The 27014-nt window shown below is 42.0% G+C and overlaps 2 long non-coding RNA genes across 3 annotated transcripts; one reads left to right on the forward strand and one right to left on the reverse strand.

The window, feature by feature from the left end:
• Window positions 1–527: 527 nt before the first annotated feature.
• On the reverse strand, window positions 528–26548 carry LOC145721623 (uncharacterized). 2 transcript variants are annotated; one of them, XR_014145441.1, is made up of 3 exons: window positions 26396–26548; window positions 2619–2890; window positions 528–1296 (listed from the first exon to the last, which is right to left on the reverse strand). It is a non-coding gene; the product is annotated as an uncharacterized LOC145721623 (long non-coding RNA). The 2 variants fall into 2 exon arrangements; XR_014145440.1 differs by having other exon boundaries at window positions 26427–26541.
• On the forward strand, window positions 7699–22768 carry LOC145721624 (uncharacterized). The gene is made up of 3 exons (XR_014145442.1): window positions 7699–8293; window positions 21662–21700; window positions 21951–22768. It is a non-coding gene; the product is annotated as an uncharacterized LOC145721624 (long non-coding RNA).
• Window positions 26549–27014: the final 466 nt, after the last annotated feature.

Genomic DNA, 27014 nt, shown 5'->3' on the forward strand with positions numbered 1-27014 from the left:
GCGCTTTCAGGGAACACTACGCTGTTTTTATAAATAACTCGAAGAATGCTGTCCTTTAGATTTTCTTGGCTGCGGATACTAGTGTAGGAAGTAAATAGGGATGGAGAGCAACATCATCTTGCTGTGAATATAGAAATTCCAAACAGGATTTAGGTGGGGAAAACCGTCTATGCCCAGAGAGATGAGCTTCTCATCCTTGATGTGCCTGCTAAGATATACAATCTGGGAACCGTGAGCGGAGCAGCAGGACTGATGCTGTTGTAAAATCATGACTCGGGATTCAAGTCCCAAGAGACTTGTAACTGAGTGATAAGAACACTTGATCACGGGAAGCAAATCATTAGAAATCTGTGTACAGAGGTGAGAATCTATATTCTGAGCTTAAGGAATTATAATAAGGTTCCGTTTTGCCTATTATCAATATATTTCCCAGTTACTGTTCTCGAGATTCCACATATGTGTTTTAAAGAAAACAACCGAATTCCAAACTGTCAGCAGGAAATCTTAGGTTAAGTACCCTGTTTTATTCTGTGACGTGGAATAAACTTGACTAGTGGGAGAATAAGGAACTAGATAAAAGTGAAGAAGGGGGAGGAGGAGGAAGGAGTGTAGTTATCTACTTGCATATCTTAGGAAATTCTTCCAAGGAAAAAAAATGATGTAAAATTTGTGTTTTCTTGAATCTGGTATCCTAAATCTCTTTTCTATAAGAAACACCAAGTAAAAAGGCTTAGAATAGCTGATTCTTTTAAAATACATTTATTCTCAAGAGGATTTTTCCTTTTCCACTATAAACAAAATTCAGTAATTGCCCTGGACCTTATATATTTCCCTAGTACATTATAACTCAGCCGTATGAACACAGACTAGTTTAAAAAGGCCTTGAACCTAATCCAATTACACACCTCCCTCCCTGCTTTGTGTCTTTTAATTGTTAACACAGGGAACTTAATTTATTGACCTAAAATTTGGCTCGGACAGAATATTTTTAGTTGGAAATGGTCAGATACCACTTGAGAATTCATTTTGCTCTTAAGTGAGAATAATAATGGATTTGAAGAAAATAACTAGCTGAACGAAGAGATACCAGTTGCAGCCCCACGTTTGATGCTAAATTGTTTCCAGAAATGAAATGACTTTTCCCCGGAGGCCTTCATGGGTGGAGACAGAGACTTCATGGGAGAAACATGTTCTTGGCAAATGTCATGAAAAGTGTAGCTTCACGCCACAATTTGTTAACATTTATGCTCAGAATAGTAAGCCACTCCTTCCAACAAGTTGAATTTGGCAGAAATCCTATAAAAAAAAAGTTAGGTCAGAGAGCCCTGCTCAGGAACACAAACAGAAAGAGATATGTGAAGTTTCCCTCTGAGGGAATATAAACTGCCCCCCAGCCATGACTGTGTCCGTGAACGCCCTCTCATCTGCATCTCGGGAAAATACCGATGCAGGCTCCACTGGAGAGTAGACAAGGGAGTTACAACATTGCAGCCTGCATTATTAGCAATGTCTTATGACATCCCAAGCACCTAGTACTGTACGGGGGGAGGAGTATGTCAACTCATCCAAGGTGGAGAATATATACTCTTCCTACCAAGAACCGCTGACCAATCTGATAAGAAATCAGTTGAATTCCAAAAACTAGTAATGGAATGAACAAACGCTATTGACTAATTATATAGAGAGGATGGAAAAAACAACCAAAACAACAAAAACCAAAAACCAACAGGTTCTTGAACAGTTAACTTGCTCTGTAAAGGAGAGCAGAGGATATAGCTCTGAACTATATTTTTAGTATCATGCTAAGACTAATCAAGGGAGGTCAAGGTACAACAAACAGAGCAGGGCGGGGGGGGGGGCCTCTGAGGAGGAAGATATTCAGAAGGCTAAAGACTGGTATAAGCCAAGGAAGGGAAAGAAGGAGGTCAGCGCTCTCCAACACAGACGTCAGCCCTCCCACCCCACCCGGGCCACCATATTCTCCCTTCCAGAATGGCTGAGTCATAACCATTTTAACCACGAGAACAAATCAGAAGAGGGAGCCTGCCCAATATATGCGTATTGTGTATAGGAAACAAAACAAAACTAAAACTAAACAAATCAAATCTCAATATGCACTAGAAGCCTCACCCGAGAAATGCAGCGGGTTCTCCTGGGGGGCGGGAGCTGTCGTGGGATTGGGATGAGGTCGGTGCTCAGTGCTCACGCAGCCTGCCCTTCTGACATTACAGCCCTGACAAGTGCACCATAGCCCTCAAGGAATCCTCTCATTAGTTTTTCACCGCTCTGATGTGTTAAGATAACTTATGATTATGGTTTATTTTGCAATCTCAAATCATAGAGGGTAATAATGTGAGTCTTCCAGGGATGGTTTTCTGCTATGTTTTTGCTAAATCACTTTTATCATCTTTTTAAAATTTCGAGTCATTTTTAAGTGGATTCACCTGCAAGGTCCCATGTCATATGTGATTTTCATCTCACCTGGTTGTCATCCCACCCTCCTTCCCCTAACGTAGGGGAGCCTGAGTTCCAGGGTTTAGGGGAGAGGGTCATGTCCTCAGCTTCCCAATCCTCCAACCACCTTGACCCAGGGAGTGTGGGGAGGGAGGGTGCATTACCTGCCAGAGCTTCTGTGACGAAGCACTGCAAACCAAGCTACTTTACAGAAGCGTACTCTTTCCCAGTTCTGCAGGCTGGAAGTCAGGGTGTTGGCAGGACTGGTTCCTTCCGAGGCCTCTGTCCTCGGCATATAGATGACAGTGTTTTCCCTGTGTCCTCACTTGGTCTCCCTCTGTGTATATATTTGTGTTTACATTTCCTCTTCTTGATAGTTCACCAGCCATATTGGATTAGGAGCCACCCTAATGGCTTCATTTTAACTTGTTTATCTCTGTAAAGACATACAAGGAAAGAAAGACATCCCCTCTGCCCTCCTAGGTTCCATAGCTGGGTCTATAAAATATACTGACAATAGGCAGATTAATAGCAGAAAGATATACACATTTATTAATTTTTAATATTATGTGCATGGGGGCATCACAGGACAAAAAGTAAACACCCCAAAAGGCAGTGAGATCCGAGAGCTCATATACCATTCTAGTAGGGGACGGAAGGGTATAGAGGCATCTCAGGGGGAAGTGAACGGGTTAGGGGAGATGGATGGGTCCACAGAGGAACAGATGGGAGAGGAACAGTTTGTGACAGTTTGCATGTGGGGTTGACTTCTCAGTTCCTCTCCTGGGACAAGAGTCAGTCTTCCTGGTTGGTGAAGCTCCTGGTGAAGAGACTGAGGACATTGAGGTCCTTTTGGAGGATCTGTTTTCAGGCAGATGAGGGGAGTTCAGAGAAAGCCTTTCCCTGCACCTGCTGTGCTTCAAGTGCTTTCCACTCAAATAACCAGTATGCCATGGCCACGCATTTGAGGTGGCACGTCCTGGACTCCCTCAGACACTATCTCCAAACACAGTCACAATTTGAGCTACTAGAGGTTAGGATTTCAACATGATTTTATTTATTTTTTTTTATTATTTTTTTTTAAAGATTTTATTTATTTATTTGAGACAGAGAGAATGAGAGACAGAGAGCATGAGAGGGAGGAGGGTCAGAGGGAGAAGCAGACTCCCTGCCGAGCAGGGAGCCTGATGCGGGACTTGATCCTGGGACTCCAGGATCATGACCTGAGCCGAAGGCAGTCGCTTAACCAACTGAGCCACCCAGGCGCCCTCAACATGATTTTAGAGGGGGACACAATTCAACCCATAACAGGAGTCATGAGATATGTGCCCCCCACCCCAACTTCTTTTCAGAAGAAAATTTAATTGTAGTAAACACTGAACATGAGATCTACCCTCTTAATAAATTGTAAGTGTGCAACACACTGTCGTTGAGTGTAGGTACACTGTTACATAGCAGATCGCTAGAGCTTTTTCATCTTACTTGAAACATTTGCCTATTGATTAATAACTCCTCATTGCCCCCTCCCCAGCCCCTGTCAACCACCATTTCCATCTTTGATTTTATGAATCTATTTGAAGATTATCTCCTATAAGTGGAGTCATGCAGAATCTGTCCTTCTGTGTCTGGCTCATCTCACTTAGCACAACGTTCTCAACATTCGTCTGTGTTGTCTCGTACTGTAGAGCTCCCTTCTGTTTGGAAGCTCATAGTACTCCGTTTGTGTGGATACACCACATTTTCTTTATCCACGCATCAGCCTAACTCTTGTGTTAAGACTCGAAAGGGGCTTGTTTAGAGGAGGTAAGGCAAACGTCTCTTTACTTAACTGCCCACTGCGGAGTCTCCTCTCTCTTGCTGGTTATCCCCACTATAGCTCTGACGGACCAGGAAGGGTCTTCGTGTGAATCGGCTGCAGGACCCCATGGCTGGATCCAGCCTGTCTTCTTGCACCCTCCTTGCTGGCACAGCCCATCACTGCTCAGTAGCTGTGGACCCTGCACATTTCAGGGCCTCTGGGAGCAATGTCAGCAAGACAATGCAAGTCTGGACCAGCAGGGATGCCACAGGCCCCTGCCACATCATAGTGGGTGCCCAGCTGCAGGTCGGCCTCCCCAGCCCAGCTCTGACCGTTCCCTTTCTCGGGTACAGACAGGTCGACCCAGCTGCTGGTTATCGGCTGTCCAGGGAGAAAACGCCCACCTTTTCTATCGAAGAGTCTAGAAGCCCCTCTCCCTTGCTATAGTGAAGCAAGAAAAGCACTCACTTCCTGCTAACTCTTTATGGCAAAAGACCTTCAACAAAGATCCCTGTTCCCCTCTCCTTTTATAAAATGGACCTTGGGGTGATTATTGGGCACAGGAGGCTGGCTCATTCTCAAGAGGTTTGTGGACCTACTCATAGAGGACTTCCGTTAGGATGTGGGATTCTTAACGCTTCCCAGACTGCCCAGCTTCAGGTCCTAGCCATCAACTCCAGAGGAACAAGGAGGGTCCCGCTCAGTTTTGTATTACAAAGCGTTTTGGAAATAGCCTAAGAGCACTTTCTCAAATTTATCCTGGCACTCACAAAGCACACTACAGGCTTCTATGTTCTCAGCAAAGACACTGGATTCTTTTACTAAAATGAGGGTTTTATGATGGACAGAACTGGGAAGAAATAGCACACAGAGGTATCCAAATTCTTTCTCAAATTAACCTTTCCCTTGGGGACCAACATGGCAGTTGCAGTAGGAATGACAACCAGAAGAAAGCGGGACACAATGTGACATCCAGAAGGACACAGAAGTTCTTTGCTGAGAAAAGATGTCCAGAAATCTCTTCTTTTAAGATCATGGAGTCAGGCGCCTGGGTGGCTCAGTTGGTTAAGCAACTGCCTTCGGCTCAGGTCATGATCCTGGAGTCCCGGGATCGAGTCCCACATCGGGCTCCCTGCTCAGCGAGGAGCCTGCTTCTCCCTCTGACCCTCCCCCCTCTCATGTACTCTCTCTCATTCTCGCTCTCTCAAATGAATAAATAAATCTTTAAAAAAAAAAAAAAAGATCATGGAGTCATGTAGGTTGTTACATTTGAGTGAAATGTCTCCATTCCTTGAAAATCTCCTGTTCCTAAAACACAGCCTCTTAGCTTGGATTTGGACATTACTGGTAAGAAACACTTAACTGAGTATTTTTGAAACTCCAACTATACTTTCCTTATCTACTAATAAGATGTTTTGACATAGTCTAAAGTTACATTTAATAATATTTTTGGGCTTTTCTAGTTTTAAATGTAGGAATTCAGGCTCATTATAAAAGATGACAAAGTTTTCACAATTGCTATATTCTGCATTGTTAAATAATTTTCAAAACGTTTGTGTAATCTATCCCCAAACTAGAACTTCTCAATCTGCATTCGCATAAATGAGTCACTGGAAAGTACTACAGCTTAGGAACTAAAACAGATTTGACCATGGGCTTCTTTTACAGTGAAATAATATTTTAATGTTAAAAAAACTATTTTAAATATCTTGTTAACACCACTTTTAACATTTTAATAACATGAAACACCATTTAAGAAACAGTGCCATGAACTATATTCAATCTATATGGTGAAGACAAGATAGTTCATAATTGGAAAGACAGCCAATGTTTTCTGAACACATTTGCATGGTTTTCAAGAATAATTGTCACCGAAGTCTTGATGTTGTTCTTTTTTTTTTTTTTGAGGTAAATATATAAATATCTGTAAAAGTACACAGTTTCATATATTATATGTTCTAGTTTTTTCAGGCTGAAACTATTGTTCAAAACATTAGGTAATGTGAAAGGAAAACTCTAGTCTTCAAAAGGTCAGCTGTTTCCCACAGGAGGGGGAGAGGGTCGATCAGTCAAACAAATAGCAGGCTTTTCTGTAATGCATGTTTTTATGGTAACTGATTTTGTTGTAGTGAGTTATGCAAATGATTCAAATGATCTTCTATAAGGACACTGATCCTTTCCTTAAAAGAGTTACCTACCCATTGTTTCACACAGAAAAATTTACTGATGCTTCAAAAAAATTAACTATAATACTAAAAGCAGTTATATGCCTTTTATACAAATATATAAGCTAGATTTTCACAAATATTTATAAGAATTTATGAAAATATCACATGCAGTAATTAAGGATTTTAAAATAAAATTTTGGCAGGCTTTGGTTGAATAACAAGTTGATATATGTAAATATACGCTATCTGTTCATCCAATTGCTTTGGTATCATATTTTAAAATGGAGTATTTATTTCCATGGTGTCCATAGCATGATGAGTGCACTTGGTAGCTCATGTCCATGCATTTATTAGAATATAGGGCTGCATGTCGACCAAGTGTTCACTATCACCTGTAGCTTGCCCATTGACTTGGCTTGACCAAACCAAGGAGGCATCTCTCCTCCCCACAGGGCCCTGAACTTTGGGTAGCCTGCAAGCACAAGCAAATACTAAGGGCAAAGAATTCCCCCTCAACTGCTCATCCTGAGAGTCTGGAACCAACTGACCACAGAAAGATTTCTAATGAAACCGCCCAATCGCACTGTCTGTTGTCCATATCACCTCGCCACCCTTCCAAGTCTTATATCCCTCCTTACTCTCCATAAAACAGACCCCTGTTTGATTTTGAGATGCTTGCAGATTGATGTGCTCTCCCTATTTCAATAGACTTTTCTAATATGTCTCTCTTCACTTAAGTCTAGATTTCTCTTAACTTGACGTCACACACACATACCTTTTAACTGCATGTAAGAGTGTATTTGACATGTTTATTAAGTGGTACTTATGTGGCCTGTGAGGTGTTAGATGAAGTATGAGAAAATGTCACAAGTAATTTATTTTTTAAAAAATGCACAAAACATTGAAGGAGGCAGTCCAGAGTGGTTAATAACAGCTTTCTAGAAGAGTTTGGACATATAGTCAGCTGTAGAGAATGTACAACTTGGCTACATGTATGGAGGCTGTGCTCTGTGCCAAGTTCTCGACAATGTGATCACTTCCACTAACACTCATCAGATACGGAAGATCAAACCAAGATCAAACCAAGATGCCATCCCCAACACTGACTCATTTTCTCGGCAGATCCTGGCTTATTTTCCTAAAAGTGGGAGGGGAGGATGAGAGGCTCTGGTATGGGCGCAGGCCCTAGATGGGAATGAAGTAGTCATTCACTGAGTATGAGAAAGAGCCAGACCCTGAGACCAGTGGGGATGCTCTGCGAGTGGGGACAGAGCTCAGTGGACAGCAATCAGGTGGTCGTTCCACTGGCTTCAGCTCCCCAAATTGCTGTCTTGAATAAGTTCCTCTTCCTTGAAATCAAAAGACCTCACTATACACCTAAATAGCTTATTCCAACCTGCTTGGAACCTTGTGATATAAGAAACACAAGGTGCTCATTGCCAACGCTGACTCTGATTTAAAGATCAAAGAAAATGTAAGATGAAGAGGATGTTTCTGTCCTAAGAAAACAGAAGCAGAGAGAATTAAGGCAGACAGTAATTGAGGGAAACTTGGACTATACTTTTTGGCTTTTGCTTTTTGCTATTTCTTCTGCTGTTCTTACTGACATGTTATCCAAAAGTAGTTCTGTTTGTCTAGCTGTTTGTAAATTTGAATCACAAGAATCAATCAAAGTCAGTTCCCTGTGCCAACCAATAGGGGAAGAAGGAATGGCTCATGCAAGATGGAATTTGACAACAACTTGGCATGCGGGAACTCGCGTGGAAGCTGTCTGGGCGGCTGTGTGTGGAAACCGTGATAGGACTAGCGCGGAACACAACAGCGTGGGCGTTGATCTGTGCCTTAGGAAAGCACGCCAATTGCACACCATCAGGTAGGAGACTCGAGATGAGGGTTTCTGATTTTGTAGTGATAGCTGTTTAGGTGTCATTTCTCTAACTGTTCTTTTGGGGGATGCCAGCTGAGTCGTCGCCTCTGAGCAGTCTCCTTAGGAATGACTTGAAGATCATCAGAACTTATCTGGGTTCGTATAAATATGATCTTTCCAATATTACTGGGTGGGACTCTTCCATTGGAATTTAGAGACTCGGTCATTATTTCAAGTAACTAAGTCAAGCTGTCCCAACATAACTGTACACAGCTTTCCTGAAAACTTAATTTGTGGTGTATAGATAAATCATTACATATATAGAGTATCAGTTTTTGCTATTGTCTTCTAGCTATTTATGTTTATTGGTGTTTGTCCAGACTGGGTCATGTCCATTCTCCTCATTCACACCTGCATGTTGGAAAGGCTCATTCCCCAAAGCTGAAGGTGTCCCCTCTTGGTGGTAACAGGGCTCGGGCATGAGCACCATGGAAGGACTCACTCACCCTGTTTGCTCACCTGACCTCTACTTACTAATTTTACTAACATATCAGGGTTTCCATCTTAAATGTAAGCCCTATAAGGCTATCTGTCTGTCTGTCTCTCTCTCTCTCTCTCTGATTTTGATGTTTTATTTTTGTTGTTGCTGCTGCTATTTTTGGGGGTGGGGCGGGGGAGGGTTGCACCACATCATGAGCCAGAATACATTTGTCCCTTTATTTTCCACCAAGATGGGAGGTTTTATTTATTGGTCTCTTGGGTACGCTTATCATTCCAAACTGGAAGTTTGGGCACTGTGATCCAGCATTACTTGGAGAGCTTTTTTTAAACGGCCACACCCTAGACCAATTAAATCAGAACCAGTGGGAGCCAGGATGCTGTAAAAGCTGCCCTGGGGAATTATGAAGTGCAGCTGATGATAACCACTGGTGAGGGTCTAGCGGTGCCATCTGCAGATCCCCAGCCAGAGAGACAAAGAGACCCGCTCTAATTCACTTCCTCTTCTTACTTCAAAGCATTTGTGACTACACTATGGGATCAAAGGGATTTCAAGCCCCTGGGGCCATGACTGCCAGAGGGCTCACAGCTCTGTGGGCCCAAAAGGCTTTGAAGTCCATGGTGGATTGCTAGGGCAGAGAGAAGGGGTCCATTGCAGACATCAAGGCCACAGTTTGCCGAAAAAGAACTGCTTCCCATGTACCTACACAGTGAGTCTGAGGTGGGAAGAAGACCATCACCACCACTTACACTTTAATCTTGGCTCTATTAAATGTTGCCCTTTATGATAAATGAATACTTAGTGTCTCCATAAAGGTGGAGAATGACTTTCTTTTCAGCCCTTAATTAATATGTCATTAAAAGTTTATCTGAGGTAGTGGGAAAAGTTTTACGTGTTTGATTACAGAGAAAATAATGCGAAGATGAATTCATTGTCTATTAACATTCTCCCATTAATAGCTGACCTCCTATAGACATCAGGTCTCTGCAGAACATACCTTAATTCAAATATCCATTAATAACAGAAGAAAAGGGGCGCCTGGGTGGCTCGGTCGTTAAGCGTCTGCCTTCGGCTCAGGTCATGACCCCAGGGTCCTGGGATCGAGCCCCACGTCGGGCTCCCTGTTCTGCGGGAAGCCTGCTTCTCCCTCTCCCACTCCCCCTGCTTGTGTTCCCTCTCTCACTATGTATCTCTCTGTCAAATAAATAAATAAAATCTTTAAAAAAATTTATAAAAAAAAGAATTCCGTTAAAAAAAAAAACAGAAGAAAAATGCAGATTCTACTTTCTAAGTCTCCAACTGTATCAAAACATAACTATGTCTGTCCAACAGAGAGAATGGGAGGAGGGATTCTACAGCTTTAGGATTGCATGTGATAATTGACCACAGGTGCTCTGTTTCCTTTTTTTTTTTTTTAATGAACATTTCTAGGAACACATGATTCCCCATAGTTTGGCTCTACTGTATTTTTATGCCATAATCTGTTTATTATCTAAATATTAGTATGTCAGAACTGCTAGATAAGACAGGGATTGATTACATTACATTCCTAGAAAGAAGCAAATACTTTAAAAAAAAAAAAAAACGTACAATAGAAAAAAACCCATAAGCAAAGTTGCCAGTTGGGCTAATGCTTGTATTTACATATCTTATGGATTTTGATCATCAGGTTATTCCTCAGCAATAAATAACTATCTTCATAATACCAGAAGCTAGAAGTAGGTTGTCAGTTTGGGAATATTTTGCTGAGTCTCTTTAGAAATAAAGTAATGACACAGTTTAGAAAGCAAAGCATAGGGTAATTTCACTCAAGTCAATTTTGATAATTGAAATTTAATCTATTAATGTGCATCATAGGTAAATTGTGTTTTATGAAAAGTCATCTCTTTTTTTTTTTTTTTTAAGATTTTATTTATTTGACAGAGAGAAACACAGCGAGAGAGGGAACACAAGCAGGGGGAGTGGGAGAGGGAGAAGCAGGCTTCCCGCGGAGCAGGGAGCCCGACGCGGGGCTCGATCCCAGGACCCTGGGATCATGACCTGAGCCGAAGGCAGACACTTAACGACTGAGCCACCCAGGCGCCCCAGTCATCTCATTTTTAACAAATTGAAGTAACATTTTAAATACTAACAGACTGAATCAGTTATTTCTGGTTATAGGAAGCCTTCATCTTTACCCAAGGCTGTTTGTTAAAAAATGCACTATAATGTAAGAGGCCTGTCTCCTACAGGTGGGAAAGGGGAAGCCAGTCCCTACAAAGCAAGGTAATATAAAGTAGTGACTTGATGTGGAGTCAGAAAATTGAAAGCTACCTATATCGTCCATACCTACTACTATTAGCTAATCTGGGAAAGATGTACAAACTTTTAAATGTTTTTTCTACCATCACAAGTGTAAAGGGCGAATGTTCTGCTGAGCAGAAGCTACAGGACAAATACTTCACACCTTTCCAGCTATTACAACGATGACTAAGCAGGGTTGTGCTTTTATCTACTTCCAGCCAACTTTACAACGTAGCTGAGATTTTGGCAGAATCCTTATACTTGATTAAGTGTCTGCAGTACTTGGATTTGGCGCAGACAAGTGATTTCCCCAAGGCCCTAAGCTGGAAAAATGGTGCGCGACAGGCAGGACTGACTTTTCCTGGCTCTGGTTCCCAGGCCTCAGGTTTGGACACGGGGTCTTTTGGAGATTTAATCCACAATGCCCCAGAAGACCACTGTCTGCTGCAGCCGTATGGTGTAGGGCAGAACCTCTCCCACATGTGTGCGTCTGCATCATCTGGGATGGTGTCATGTGCAGATTCTGAACCGGAGGTCAGGTGGGAGCTGATCCTGAGCATTTAAACAGGTTCCCAGGTGGCACAAATGCTGCCCACAGACCACAGCTTGAGTTGCAAGAGTAAGGTTCTGTGCAAGAGCTGGGAGCCTCGCCGCCTCCTCATGCTTGGAAGTCAGGACTTCTGAGTACGAAGCCTGGCGGTAGGGGCTGGCTGGGCACCTCAACGAGGCTGTTTGACTTCCCTAAGCCTGGATTCCTCACTTACAAATGGGAATGGCAATACTCATTACTCAGACATGATTCCGAAAATCAGCTGAGATACTACGTGAAACCGAAATCACAGAGAATGAGAAACAGGAGGCATTTAATACACACTAAAATTCTTCCTCGGCTTTGAAAGGAACAAATTAGTTTGCTATCAAGGGAAGATGGTCAAAATAATACCACATCATAATTTCCCTTGTCTTGGAGAATTTACTCCCATATATGTTTATTTTTTCCCATAATAATATGCAGGAAATACATTACATTTTCCAAGTGCTAGCCGAATTTGACTTAAGTTTGTTAATATACTAAATCACTGACAGACAGAGGTCATCCTGACGCTTCTCTGGTCTCGGTCAAAGTGAACACTGGATCACCAAGAGAGCTCTTTCCATTAGATGTGGTGGCATTGTGCCGAATACATTCTCTTATGCTGTTTGATGACTTTTCATATGCCTAGGGAAAAAATTATTTTTTCCTTTTGGATATGTTTTTCTCATAATAAAAACTCCCTCTAAAACTGAAGGCAAAATTTACTTTAATGTGGAAATATATTCCAGCTTGAGAATGAATCAACGCCACATTTTTTCCACGGAATGAAAGCATGATGTCATTAAGCTTTTGTGTGTTTTCACAGATGTTAGTCCCCTTTTGTCTGGATGTGAACCATCAGGACCACATTTTGCAGCCACATATTTTGTATGTACAGGTTGAAGCTAGAAATCAGGGAGAATTTTGGCTGAAATTTTCAGCTGCCTAAATTTCTATTTTTGGTAATTTTGCCCACCCTTAAAGCAAATATTTGGAACGTATCTATGCTGAGTGGCCTTTCCCGGCTGGTGATGGAACTTTTAGGACAAAGTGAACACACTGTTTCTGCTCCCTGTGCCCAGAGGGTGGGGACAAGGCCATTTTTCTCTTTAAATAGTCACAGATTGTATCACTAACCTTTGTGACCTTTCCTAATGATCCATGCCTGTAACTTCAGCTTTGGAATACTGACAAGTTCAACTCTGACTAGTGTGACCTTTAAAAGCATATGTTTTTACTCCTTAGCATTTTTCCCCATAAAAATGTCTGGCAGTAAGTGTCCACTCACCCCCCCTCCCCATTATGTAAATGAAAATAAATGGTCTTGATCTCTTAAAAAAAGAAAACAAGAGTGCATAGTCTTGAATGATGTAGTCCTAGCTTACACACCATCTTTGCTAAATCTATGTATTAGAGTTAGTCCATAAGAAACACAGATTTATATGTTTTAATATAACTTTGTCCCTAAGCATTTTTGTACCTCTTCTATCATTGGTTGGTATCTATGTGGCTCAAGACAGAAATGGAAAAGAAAATTTAATGGACAGAATCTAAAACAGGGGTAAGATGATTCCAGCTATGGCATAGTGGAAAGCAAAAGGATTTGGAGCTCAATTTAGGGTGTCCAGCTGTCCCGTTCTATCTGGGACTGAAGGGTGTCCTGAGCCATGGGCTCTCAGGGATATCACCAGGAGAGCTGGTCGCCTCACCTGCCACACACTGGGCTCAAATATAGACTCCACCTTTATCGGTCTTGGGGACTTTTGGCAAACCAGCTTGTCAGAGCCTTAGTTTTCTCTATGGTAAAGAGAGTAAGAGTAACTAACTAGGGACACCTGGATGGCTCCGTTGGTTAAGCATCCGACTCTTCGTTTCAGCTCAAGTCATGATCTCACAGTTGTAAGTTCAAGCCCTGAATGGGGCTCTGCACTCAGGGGAGGAGTCTGAGATTCTCTCTCCTCTCCGTCTGTCACTCCCACTCCTGTTCTCTCTCTCTCTAAAATAAATAAATAAATCTTAAAAAAAATGGAGTAACTATTCCTTAAGGTTTTAAAGATTAGAGACAGTATCTGCGAAAAGAATGGTCTGAAACATGGTGGTGAAAATAGCAAGAATATGCTGAGCCCTCCTAATATACCTGACCCCACACAATGCATTTGACACACTCTCTTCTTCACTCTCACAACAGCCCCACAGTGTGGGGGTCAAGCCATTTTCAGACCCTCCCAAAGGACAAAACCTTGGCCTCCAGAGGCTGGGAACTCATCCACTCACTGCTGGTGGCTGGCTGAGCTCCATCTTGAGTGCAAACCCTCTGCAAGCTCCCATCACTCGTGCTGTCTGCGCCAATAACTAATAAGCTGGTGCTCCAGATAAAAATAAAAATGACGGGTCTTGCGCCCCTCCTCGCCACCCCTCCCCACGCACATAGCAGTGACCCCAAAGCACTAAACTTAGGAAGGCCTGCCGCCAGCGTCACCCCAGAATCAGAGGCCAGTTGCCTTTGGGGTCCTGCAGAAAGCCACACAGATTCTGCCCCAGTTTTCCACAGCCAAGGCAGAATTTGGGTTGGCGGATCCCAGAGCGGAATGCAAACATCTTTCTAATAGCTGATGTCCACTGACTCGCTTACTTGCCCAGTGTCTTAAGTCGGCTGTGCCTTCACGTTTTAATAATGTCTTGCACTGGGAGGGCTGTGGACTGCTGTGCAGTGCTTTATTTCTGGATCTCAAGAAGCTAGACTTTCATTTTATAACTATTCAAAACTGGCAGAAGGGCTTCTGCTGTCATGGTGCTCCCCACCACATCGCCATAGCCCGGCAGGCCGAGGAGCCCGGGCCAGGGCATGCTGTCAGGCCTCTCTAGTCTACCGGGCATTGGCTTTCTTTTCCGTGAATCGCTCATCTGAGCTCTGGCCCATGCCAGTCGCATCTTCAATTTATCTTGTGGCCTGAGCACTCCCCACTGAAGACAGCCTGTGGCCGTCATCTGCCCAACCGTGTGGAATAATCTATTAGAGAGAATTCTGTTATTCTAAGAAGTCAAAGACCCATGATTCCCTTGGCATACTTTCACACGATTAGAGTTGCCAGGACTCGGGGCCTTGTTGGATGTAGGCTTCTGTGACCGTTCATGCCAGACTCCCCATCAGAGGCCAATTTTTAATCCCTTCTCTTATGCTGATGGAGATGTTCTTTTTGTTTTCCTTCCTAACACAAGTGGGAAGCTTCCAGAGCCCAAAAGTGAGAGGGCAAATGACTTCCCTTGTTTATTTCAGTTTATTTACTTTGTGAATATTTTTTAAATATTTATATGTTCTATGAATCACTTAAATTTCAAAGTTTAGTGAGGTTATTTCCTTCACTTATCCAAAAAAAAAAAAAAAAGGAAGGAAAAAATTGGAAATACTTCTATGACCCTTTAATGAAGGAAAAAAAAATATATCACCACCCATTTCTTACTCCTGATTTTATCATTGCCTGTCTTTCATCAACTTTTTGGGGACCCATTATAACCTGGGGTCATTACCACAGCTCAGTCATTTTTTAAAAGGCTGAATCAACCATTAGAGGTAGTCTTGGACTTCAAATATCTCCTGGGCACATCCCATTGATTTTGCAATCTCTCCTGGGTTAATACAAAATTAAGTAGATCAGTTTTGCTTTTTAAAGTAATATATTATGGCTGGCATAACCAGTCCCTTCTACCAGAATCACTGACAAGGGAAAATAACATTTATCTTGGATTTATATTTTAGGAAAAAAAATCACTCGTGTTTTACTGGCTCCCCTCAATATAATCAAAAAGCCAAAGCAAAATAAGCAAGCCAACAAAAAAGCATCACATTATTTGTCAATGACTTTTAAAATATGAAATAATGATCCAGTTAACTCTATGCCATTTATTTGACTATTTTCATATTTAGAAAGCAAAAATGTGAAAGTGAGCAAAAAATGGGCTGATGGAACCAATAGAGTTTATTTAATTATATCATATCCATGAAAGTACATGCACTTTATTTTTAGCAATTAGTTCATGCACAAAATCATTGATTACTAATTATTACCATAAGCACAATTTCCCCACAACATTTTCTTACACAAATTTCCAACATACAAAAAAGTTAACAGAACTGCATAATAAACACAGTCCCAACCTAGATTTTACAATTAACATTCATTATGTCTTATTCCATACCTATCCATCTTTCTCATTCCTCTGTCCTTAAATCAATCCATCCTAAGCACGATTTTAACAAGTTAAATTACCTCATTTTCCACCCATGGAAGTTTGGAAGCAATCAATTAGAATGGATTTCTACAAGCAAAGAGTATCCATAGAAGGCCTGATAGATCTTGGTCTACTAACAAACTTAAGATTTGATGTGAATGACATTCAGTGAAGTGACAGTTGCCAAGTAGTAAGAAGAGCTCAAGAATCTTAACAGTTGGAGGCAGCAGTGTGGAAGATAGGCATAGTACAGCTACATCATATAAGCTACAAATCCCATCCTGGGCACAGGAGTCTGCAACCTTCATGAAGACTAGATAGGGCCACAAAATCCTTCTCAACACAGTATTCTGGGCAGTCACCACCAATAGCTCAGAACTTCCAGTCCAGGTAAAATTTAATTGCCATCCATGGTAGGGCAGACACCCTTCATACACACCTCAAAACTTCAAGGGCAGCTATATCAAACACGGATTGATATTGATTATTGATGACCATGAAGTTGACAAGTATAGAGTCCCTAATATATGCAATACCACTACTCCTCCAAGTTTTGAAAAATCAGGTATTCTCCACAAATTTTGCTTAATGGGAGGAAGGAAGGAAGGAAGGAAGGAAGGAAGGAGAAAGAAAGAAAGAAAGAAAGAAAGAAAGAAGAAAGGAAGAAAGAAAGGAAGAAAGAAAAAGAAAGAAAGAAAGAAAGAAAGAAAGAAAGAAAGAAAGAAAGAAAGAAAGAAAGAAAGGGAAAGAAAGAAAGAAAAAGAAAACTGAGGTTTTTGCATGATGACTCTAGCCCTCCTAAGAAGTTCTGCTGCCTGGGATGAACCTGGGCAGTTGTAAGGATGAGATGTTCTCTTAGGGGGCTTTGGTTTTACAGAAAAAAAAGAGAACAATCCAAGTTAAGAAAAAAGTTATGGAAGATTTGCAGGGTGTGGGTTGAGACATCAGTTGGATTCAACAGATGGCCTGAGTGTATGCTGGGTGTTCGAGACAGGGCAGAGGGTGGGGATGAATAATGAGGAGGAAGGAGAGTTATATGTAAATATACAGCCATTTTCTGAATATCGGATTTTGTTGGAATAAACATGATTTGGCTTTTATCATTTGGTATGCAATCTGAAAGGCCTTAATAAAACAACAAACTTCACTGAGCTTGATTTTGAGTTTTTATGATTTCTTAGTCTATTGACTGCACACTGTTAGTGGTAAGGCAGAGATTATGAAATAATCTGAGCAAAAAGTATGTAATTAAGACAGAAGACAGAGATAATTTTAATATATATTTTTAAAAGGCTACAAGGAAAATAAAAGTAAACTTTTCAAAACGTTCTAGCATACTAGTGAGAAACTTCATTCATCTAGAAGATTCCTAGACGTCAACTAGCTCATTCTCTAACCAAACCAGAAATGAGGCATTAATTAGCATATCCACAGAGCAATATATTTTGTGACAGGGTGACTTTTTAAATAAAGTGAGAAAATTGCTTTTAATTCATCCGATGTTTACAAGCTCAATGGGGTTGTGTTTTGAGGTCTGCTGACAGTATGGCACGCAGGCATGATGGTGGCCGCAGGGTGTCTGAATTCTGTGTATATAACTCGCCTCCTTGCGTTGTTTGTTTAGCTGGCCAGTGAACAGAAAGGGTTCCCTTTCTTCTCATTCTAAGACCTCTGAGGTCAATAAGGAATATCATGTTTCCTAGTAGTATGTTATAAGAAGAAGGTTGCCTTGTGAGGTTCAGAAGCTCCATGTGTCCCCAACTGTGTCCACAAATACTTGAGTTGTGTTTCCATTCTGTTTATGGTACAGCTAAAGCTGCCACATCTTAGAGTGGAGCCCTGGTGAGCAGTGGTGTCAAGAATACAAAATCAATGTAAAGAAATCAGCTGCATCGTTAGGGTGGTCTATGGACCAGCAGGGGGGAGCATGAAGACAAAGCATCTTGACACATGTTGATAAAATGATGACACAGCAAACATGTGAAGGGACACATATTTCAGTATGGGCCAGATGACGGGCTCCAGTCAAATGGAGCCAAATCCTGGTGGGTCTAGTAGAAATAAAGATTCAGAGAATGGAAAAATCATTGAAACACTTACAATTTGCCACAGTCTAAAACACAAACTCAGGCTATTTCCTTAAAGGCTTTGAGGATTCTGCCCCTTAACCTTCCTTGCATTCCCAGACTGGCATAAATGCTTCCCATTGTTGGCAATATTGTCAACAAAATCCTTTTCAGTGGGCTGCGTCAGAAATAATTGATAATTATGTGTTCCTAGGATTATATTTTTGCTTCAAGGACATTTGAGAAGGGCTGACATGCTCTTTACAGAAATGAAATGATTGTGAAGATACTAGCTTCATAATCTATGTGCAAAACTCATTTGGGTTGGGTACTTAGTATGTGTATGTGAGTTTGTATATGTACATATAACATCCTTTGTAGACCCAGTATCTGGTAACCATTGTTAAGATTTGGTTGTTTAGAGAAATAGAGAGGTTTATTCTGAGCATTGTTTCTCCAGCCATTTATCCTAACTCTGATATTAACAGAAGAGAGCTTTTTTGTTGAGTTGTTGTAAAGTAGTGTTGATTTTATAGACTTTCACAGTGTGCTCTGGGAGGTTTCAGCGTATCTAGGATTTTGTGACATCAGGGATTCCCAGCTGTCCCCCTAGAACATCATTCTGTCTGTGACTGTGCTATGACCTTTGACACTGGGTCACACTACTGTCCCTCACCCATGTGGGCCACCCTTTCACTCCCCCTCTTTGGGTACTGCACAGAGAGAATGCCATATATCTTAGATGCTAGTTTATAAATCTGGATTTATGTACACTATAGAATCAGTGTTATATAAGAAATCATATTTATAAGTTTGAAGTTTCTATGGCTCACATACAACAGAACACCCTATTCTAGAAAAGTCCATGGAACAAGGAGATGCCTTTGTCTTTTCATGGGCTGGAGGAGTGATTAGGATCTCAAAACCATTTCACCTTGTTTTCCAAAGTCTGTTTCTCTTGATAAGTGTGTGAATTACCACAGGAACAGTAGCCATTTCTGCCTTGTTCACTCTTGGGCCCCGAGCCCCCAGTGCAGTGCTAACATATGACTCGTCCTCAACCACAGTGTTTTGAATGGAAGCCTGGATGAACACGTAATAGGTCTTATCCCTCCAACGGAGGCAGAGAGCCATGAGGCAGATTCTCTGAGCAGATTTGGCAGCTTCATGCACCCCCATGAGAAAAGGTGTTGGGATTCATAGAGTATTGTTGGTGAAGGGAAAGCAGGTTAAAAATAAGGGGCTCTTCAGAATACAAAATCAATGTAAAGAAATCAGTTGCATTTCTATACACTAGCAATGAGACAGAAGAAAGAGAAATTAAGGAATCTATCTCATTTACAGTTACACCCAAAGCCATAAGATACCTAGGAATAAACCCAACCAAAGAGGTAAAGGACCTATACACTGAAAACTATAGAACACTCATGAAACAAACTGAGGAAGATACAAAGAAATGGAAAAATGTTCCATGCTCATGGATTAGAAGAACACATATTGTTAAAGTGTCTATGCTTCCCAGAGCAATCTACACATTCAATGCAATCCCTATCAAAATGCCGTAAGTTTTTTTCACAGAGCTGGAACCAATAATCCTAAAATTTGTATGGAACTAGAAAAGACACGAATAGCCAAAAGAAAGTTGAAAAAGAAAACCAAAGCTGGAGGCATCACAATTTTGGACTTCAAGCTATATTACAAAGCTGTCATCATCAAGACAGTATGGTAATGGCACAAAAACAGACACTTAGGGGGCACCTGGGTGGCTCAGTTGGTTAAGCGACTGCCTTCAGCTCAGGTCATGATCCTGGAGTCCCGGGATCGAGTCCCACATCAGGCTCCCTGCTCAGCAGGGAGTCTGCTTCTCCCTCTGACCCTCCTCCCTCTCATGCTTTCTGTCTCTCATTCTCTCTCTCACAAATAAATTAAAAAAAAAATTTAAAAAAAAAGAAAACAGACACTTAGATCAATGGAATAGTATAGAGAACCCAGAAATGGACCATCAACACTATGCTCAACTAATCTTTGACGAAGCAGGAAAGAATATCCAATGGAAAAAAGACAGTCTCTTCAACAAATGGTGTTGGGAAAATTGGACAGCCACATGCAGAAGAATGAAACTGGACCATTTCCTTACACCACACACAAAAATAGACTCCAAATGGTGGAAAGACCTCAATGTGAGACAGGAGTCCATCAAAATCCTAAAGGGGAACACAGGCAGCAACTTCTTCGACCTCAGCTGCAGCAACTTCTTCCTAGAAACATCACCAAAGGCAAGGGAAGCAAGGGCAAAAATGAACTATTGGGACTTCATCAAGATAAAAAGTTTTTGCACAGCAAAGGAAACAGCCAACAAAACCAAAAGACAACTTACAGAATGGGAGAAGATATTTGCAAATGTTTTATCAGATAAAGGGTTAGTATCCAAAACCTATAAAGAACTTATCAAACTTAACACCCAAAGAACAAAGAATCCAATCAAGAAATGGGCAGAAGACATGAACAGACATTTCTCCAATGACATACAATTGGCCGACAGACATGAAAAAATGCTCAACATCACTCAACATCAGGGAAATAAAAATCAAAACCACAACAAAATACCACCTCACACCAGTCAGAATGGCTAAAATTAACAAGTCAGGAAACAACAAATGTTGACAAGAATGAGGAGAAAGGGGAACCCTCCTACACTGTTGGTGGGAATGCAAGCCGGTGCAGCCACTCTGGAAAACAGTATGGAGGTTACTCAAAAAATTAAAAATAGAACTCCCCTAGGACCCAGCAATTGCACTGCTGTGTATTTACCCCAAGGATACAAATATAATGATCCAAAGGGGCACCTGCACCCCAATGTTTATAGCAGCAATGTCCACGATAGCCAAACTACGGGAAGAGCCCAGATGTCCATGAACCGATGACTAGATAGATAAGATGTGGTGTATATACACAATTGAATACTACTCAAACATCAAAAAAAAAAAAGCAATCTTGCCACTTGCAAAGATGTGGATGGAACTAGAGGGTATTATGCTAAGTGAAATAAGTCAATCAGAGGAAGAATTATCATATGATCTCACTGATACATGGAATTTAAGAAACAAAACAAAAGACCATAGGGGAAGAGAGAAAAAAATAAAACAAGATGAAATCAGAGAGGGAGGCAAACCATAAGAGACTCTTAATCATAGGAAACAAACCGAGGGTTGCTGGAGGGGAGGTGGGTGGGGGATGGGGTAACTGGGTGATGGGCATTAAGGAGGGCACGAGATGTAATGAGCACTGGGTGTTATATAAGACTGATGAATCACTGCCTCTACCTCTGAAACCATAATACATTATATGTTAACTAACTGAATTTAAATTAAATTAAATTAAATTTTGAAAAAATAAGGAGCCTTTTCATCCCACATCTGGTGAGTGCTGAGAGACACCTCAGCAAGTGTCCTGCATGTGCAAAGCCACAAGAACTTCTTAGGATCTCTCTTCTCATTCTAAATAAATATTTACTTTTGAACCAATTTATTTGTATTCATAACTTTGCTGTTTTTATTTAAAAAAAAAAGTTTCTAGGACTTGTAAAAGTTTTAGACTCCACAAAATGTGGCTCAGTCCCAAATAAAATGTGACAGTATTTTTCTCTCTTTTTCCTCTTGTTATGTCCCTCCTCCCCCTTTTTATTTTCCTGACTTCACGCCTGCCTTCGGCCCATTTAACAGCCCAGCGACAGATATTCAACACCGTCTGCAGCAATAAAAGTAAGAATCTCTCTTTTACCAATAGTATGGGACTTGTAATGTGGTAGATGTTTATCTCCCTCCCAGCGCCACAAAAACCACTAACATTTAGGGGGTGTCTCCCTTGACGAGTCTTTGTGGCTTCAGGGCCCCACAACCCACTCTGGATTTCTTGTCCCCCGCTTCCCCTGAGTTACCAGGACATGAGAATAGGGTCTATGTGTGCCAAGCTCATGTTTGAAACTAGGATTTATTTTTTTTTTTTTTTAAGAAGTGACACAAAACCTGGAGACAGCTGAGGCATATTCTGGAGATGGCTGCAGCGTGAGGCTCGCAGATGGGGAAAGGGTGTCCAGTGCCATGCTGGGATCTGATGGATCAGCACTCAGTGGCCTGTGTTCCCCGACACCTGGTTTCCTCTGGGTCTTCACATTTTCCCCAGGTTCATTCTCCAGATGTCCTGTAATTTCTGTAAACCACCAGATAGCTTTCTAACAAATTCCTTTCTGCTTATATTAATAGGACTCCCTTTCTTTTGTCCGCATGCGAGAACCTGCCCAAAGCACGTTTTAAATCTTATCTTGGAGATCTTATCTTCTAAGCCACTCTCTCTCGTTTTCTATAAGGGGAAACTGAGTCTGCTGGGAGAGTTTGAGGAGACAGCTCATTTCTCAGAACATACCTGGAACTGAGGATCTAGTGATGGGGACTTGACATTTCTCTGTCACTCAGACATAAGTGGCAAATAAATCTCTACTAATGAATCATTTCTCATTTCTCATTTCTCATTCTATAAAACAGAGTCCTGTACATCTGCGCAGGACTCAAGGACACTGCACAGAAGCCCTGACTCCTGGTAACACTGAGCCTAATGAAATATAAATTTCATTTCCTAAAACCTCCTCTTTCAATAAGTCTTTCCTCTCTTACTCCCATCACTCGATTGCCCCCCACTTCCCAGAATTTGGGGAATGGAAACAGAGGAATAGAGGATGACACTGGGTTCTCAATATTGGGAGAAAGATGACTTATCAATCACATACACACATCACAAAAGCAATCAGCAAAGAAAATGTTCAAGATGGTTTAAGGGGAAACAACCATTCTTGAAGGTAGAGATGGGGAAAGAGGAACAGAACTTGGTAACAGAAATAACTGATAAGTGGCTACATAAGAATCAGAAGGAGAAACCAGCCAGAATCAGGAGTGTGCACGCCATGAGTGCCCACAGAATAGTGTGCTCTAAGAAGAAGGGTGTGGTCAACAGCACCATCCCAAGCGGAAGGCCAAGAAGCAGGAGGATTCAATAGGAAAACAGATTTGGGATCTGCTATGGACTGCATGCTTGTGTCCCTCCCCCACCACCCCCACCTCCAAATTCCTGTGTTAAATTCTATCTCCCAAGCTGACAATGTTAGGAGGAGGGGCCTTTGGGAGGTGATGAGGTCATGAGGGTGGAGCCCCCAGGATAGGATCAGTGCCCTTATAAGAGACCCCAGGGAGCCCCCTCGCCCCTTCCGTCAGGTAAAGACTCAGGGAAAAGATGTTGTCTATGAATCAGGAAGAGGGTTCTCACCAGACACAGGATCTGCTGGTGCCTTGATCTTGGACTTCCAGCTTTCAGAGCTGTGGGGTTGCTGTTTATGAGCCCCCCAGTCTGTGGTATTTTGTTACAGCAGCCAAAGCACTAAGACAGAAACCAAGATAGTACTGAAGATCTTATTAAAAAATGGCCTTTTGGCATAGAAAATGCAGGAGATTGGGATTAGCTGAGAAATGGGTAGGCGATAGGGATGTGAAGGCTAAGAATATATACAACTACTCCTTCCAAGAAATCTGCCATTGAAAGGGTGGTGGGAGATGGTATATTTTTTTAAAAGATTTTATTTATTTATTTATTTGAGAGTGAGAGAGAGCGAGAGCATGAGTGGGGGTGGAGGGCAGAAGGAGAGGAAGAAGCAGGCTCCCAGCTGATCAGGGAGCTCCATCCCAAGACTCTGGGATCATGACCTGGGCTGAAGGCAGATGCTTAATTGACTGAGCCACCCAGGTGCCCCATGGGAGATGGTGTATTTAATCAAACCACAGCCATGGCCATAGATTCTTCCTCCACACAATGCCATCTCCCTCTGAGGACAGCCAAGAGTCTACCCAGTGTGTTAAACAGACCTAACTCTTCTTATGAAGAGTTACCCCCCAAAAGGAGAGGGGGGTGGGGGGATGGGTTAGCCCGGTGATGGGTATTAAAGAGGGCAGGTAGTGAATGGAGCACTGGGTGTTATATGCAAACAGTGAATCATGGAACACTACATCAAAAACTAATGATGCAATGTATGGTGATTAACATAACATAATAAAATTAAAAATAAATAAATAAATAGATATGATAGGTCTCTCTGCCCTCTCTGCCCTCCCTTGCTGAAATATGCAATAATTTCAATGCTGCTTCAAATTGTACTTTGATAACATGTTGCCACAGTGAGATACCACCTCATACTCTCTAGGATAGCCATAATCTATTTAAAAAAACAAAAAACAATAAGTTTTGGTGAAAATATGGAGAAATTAAGATGCTCACATGTTTGGTGGGAATGTAAAATGATACAGTGCTATGGAAACAGGTTGGCTAAATGTAATTACTATATGATCCAACAATTCTACTCCTAGGTACACAGCAAGAAGAACTGAAAACAGGTGTTCAAACAAAAACTTGTACATGAATACTTATAGCAGCATTATTCATAATAGCCAAAAGGTAGGAGCAACCCAAACGTCCATTGATGGATAGATAAACAAAATGTGGTACAATCATACGAAGGAATATTATTCAGGCATGAAAAGGAATAAAGACCTGATTCTTGCTACAATACGGATGAGCCTCAAAAATGTCATGCTGAGTGAAAGATGCCAAGACACAAAAAGACACATATTCATTCCATTTATATGAAATATGCAGAATAGGCAAATCCATAGAAACAACAAAAAAAAATCAGTTGGTGCCAGGGGCTGGGGGCAAGGGGAAATGGGGAGTGGCCCTCTGGTTTGGGGTTTCCTTTTGGGTTGGTGAAGACTCTCTGAAACTAGATGGAGGTAGTCGCTATACAACATTGGGAATGCACTAAATGAGACCGTATTACACATTTTTAAGAGATTAAAATGGTCAATTTATGTTATGTGAATTCTAATTCAATAAAAAAAATCATTTGGTTCCTATTTAAAAATTATTTTGACCCCTAAACCTTGAGATTACTTAGTGAAGGACATGTTTTTAATCTGAAAGTTTCAAAACTATAGATTCTTCTTTTTAAAGATTGTTATTTATTTGAGAGAGAGAGAATGAGAGAGCGAGAGAGAACATGAGAGGGATAGAGGGAGAGGGAGAAGCAGGCTCCCCGCTGAGCAGGGAGCCGGATGCAGGACTTGATCCTGGGACTCTAGGATCATGATCTGAGCCAAAAGCAGTCGCTTAACCAACTGAGCCACCCAGGCGCCCCGAAGCTATAGATTATTAAGCCGTCTCTAGATAACCTTCCAACCCCTTGTTAGCCTAAGAGATGTTAGTCCGATTTCTAAATCCTATATATGACTTTCAAGTCTGATTGAAAGTTGATTTTTTTCAATCATGATATAGTTGGTAAACTCTCATTTGGAAATGGAATGTTGGCTATTTTAAATCAGAAAACCAAGATTCTAAAGACTTTCTCTCTGAGAATCGAGAGAGGTCAAACCCTTCCACCAAAGGGTCAGTCAGCCCATGTCGCTCTTCATATCATCTCCAAAGAAAGAATTCATGATTTATTGTGCAAACTGATCATCAGAATGGACATTTACTTTTCTTTTTTTTTTTTTTTAAACCATTTTATTTATTTATTTGACACACAGAGAGTGAGCACAAGCAGGTGGAGTGGCAAACAGAGGGAGAAGCAGGCTCCCCGTGGAGCAGGGAGCCTGATGTGGGACTCGATCCCAGGACCCTGGGATCATGACCTGAGCCGAAGGGAGACGCTCAACCATCTGAGCCACCCAGGTGCTCCTGTTTTCTTTGTATTTACATCCTATCTACTTTGAAGAAGGATCTGAAGCACTGTGTTATTCTTGTGAGTACAGTGATCTTTATGGTCTTTTAAGTTGTAAAATTTCAGGAGTACTAGAAAAGTTCTCTTCCCCCAAAACTACACGCTCACACGTCTGCAATCCTAGATTCTGTAAGAAGGTGTAATGACTGCTGGAGATGGCAGGGTCTTAACGCCCCACGAGCGTCAGCCCCGCTGCGGGGTCTATAACAGGAGAAGCAGCACATGCGGCCCCCTGGCACCTTCTCCACTCTGTCAATGCAGGGCTAGCACGGGGCACCTGAATATCCCCCACCCCTCCCCCCGGGCAAGCCCATACTTAACTGTCATTGCCAGAGGGGCAGCTTTAAGAAGGACAGGTTTCCTGCTTACAGCCCGCAGGCACAGTGCGTATTTCTGACTTGGGGTTTTCCTACTCCCTCTCATTGGGGAGAAAGCAAAGCTCGAGTGACCCACACACCCTGAAGCATCTTTCCTTGGGCACAGGTTCATGCGTTTTCGGGAACTGGCGTGGGAGGCGTAGTTGAACCTGCCGCAGAGGCCTGCATTTCACCAAATCCTTCCGGCGACCCGAGCTCAGCGCCAGGGAGCTTGGAAGATATAACATAACATACCACTGACGAACGTTCCTCACGTGACTCACCCCAGAAGCACGGCCCCACTCTGCGCCTTACCCTTTCTGTGGAAAACATTCTCCAGGGCCCTTGGAAGAGGATGACTTCTGTCAGGGGATATTTTTAGGAATCCGTTAACTGGCATTCAGCATAACAAGGCAGCATCCAATTGGAGAGGAACGCTGAGCCATTACCCACAAGTCGTTCTGAATACTGTAATTGTGCCACGGTTTCTTGGTGTGCGGACTGAGTCACCTTCCAGGGAGGCAGGAGGGGAAAACAGAAGAAGGCTGTTGCTACAACAGGGAATTTGATGTGATGCTAAAGAAAACAATAGCATCCTTACCTGTGTCTTTATAGGATCACACCTGCTCCCTCCAAGCTCATCTGGTATACCCGGCGATATCTGACAAAGTCACTCCAGGGCATTTTAAGGATCACATTAATATCAGCACTGGACTTAGAGCAGAGTCTAATAAGCGAAAATGCTTTTTGGACAAGATTGAGTCCAGAAGGTGCTCATACATTTGCCCCTTGCATGTCAGACCACTGGACAAGAACACAATGACACAGCAGGGATGCCGGAGAAGGTGTGATGGCCTGGACCCTTTTCTGGAAGCTTGGAAATCTCCCACATGTGTGTGTGCA

Source organism: Leptonychotes weddellii, chromosome 5 (assembly GCF_054177405.1).
Source record: "Leptonychotes weddellii isolate Sample4059 chromosome 5, ASM5417740v2, whole genome shotgun sequence".
Lineage (NCBI taxonomy): Eukaryota > Metazoa > Chordata > Mammalia > Carnivora > Phocidae > Leptonychotes > Leptonychotes weddellii.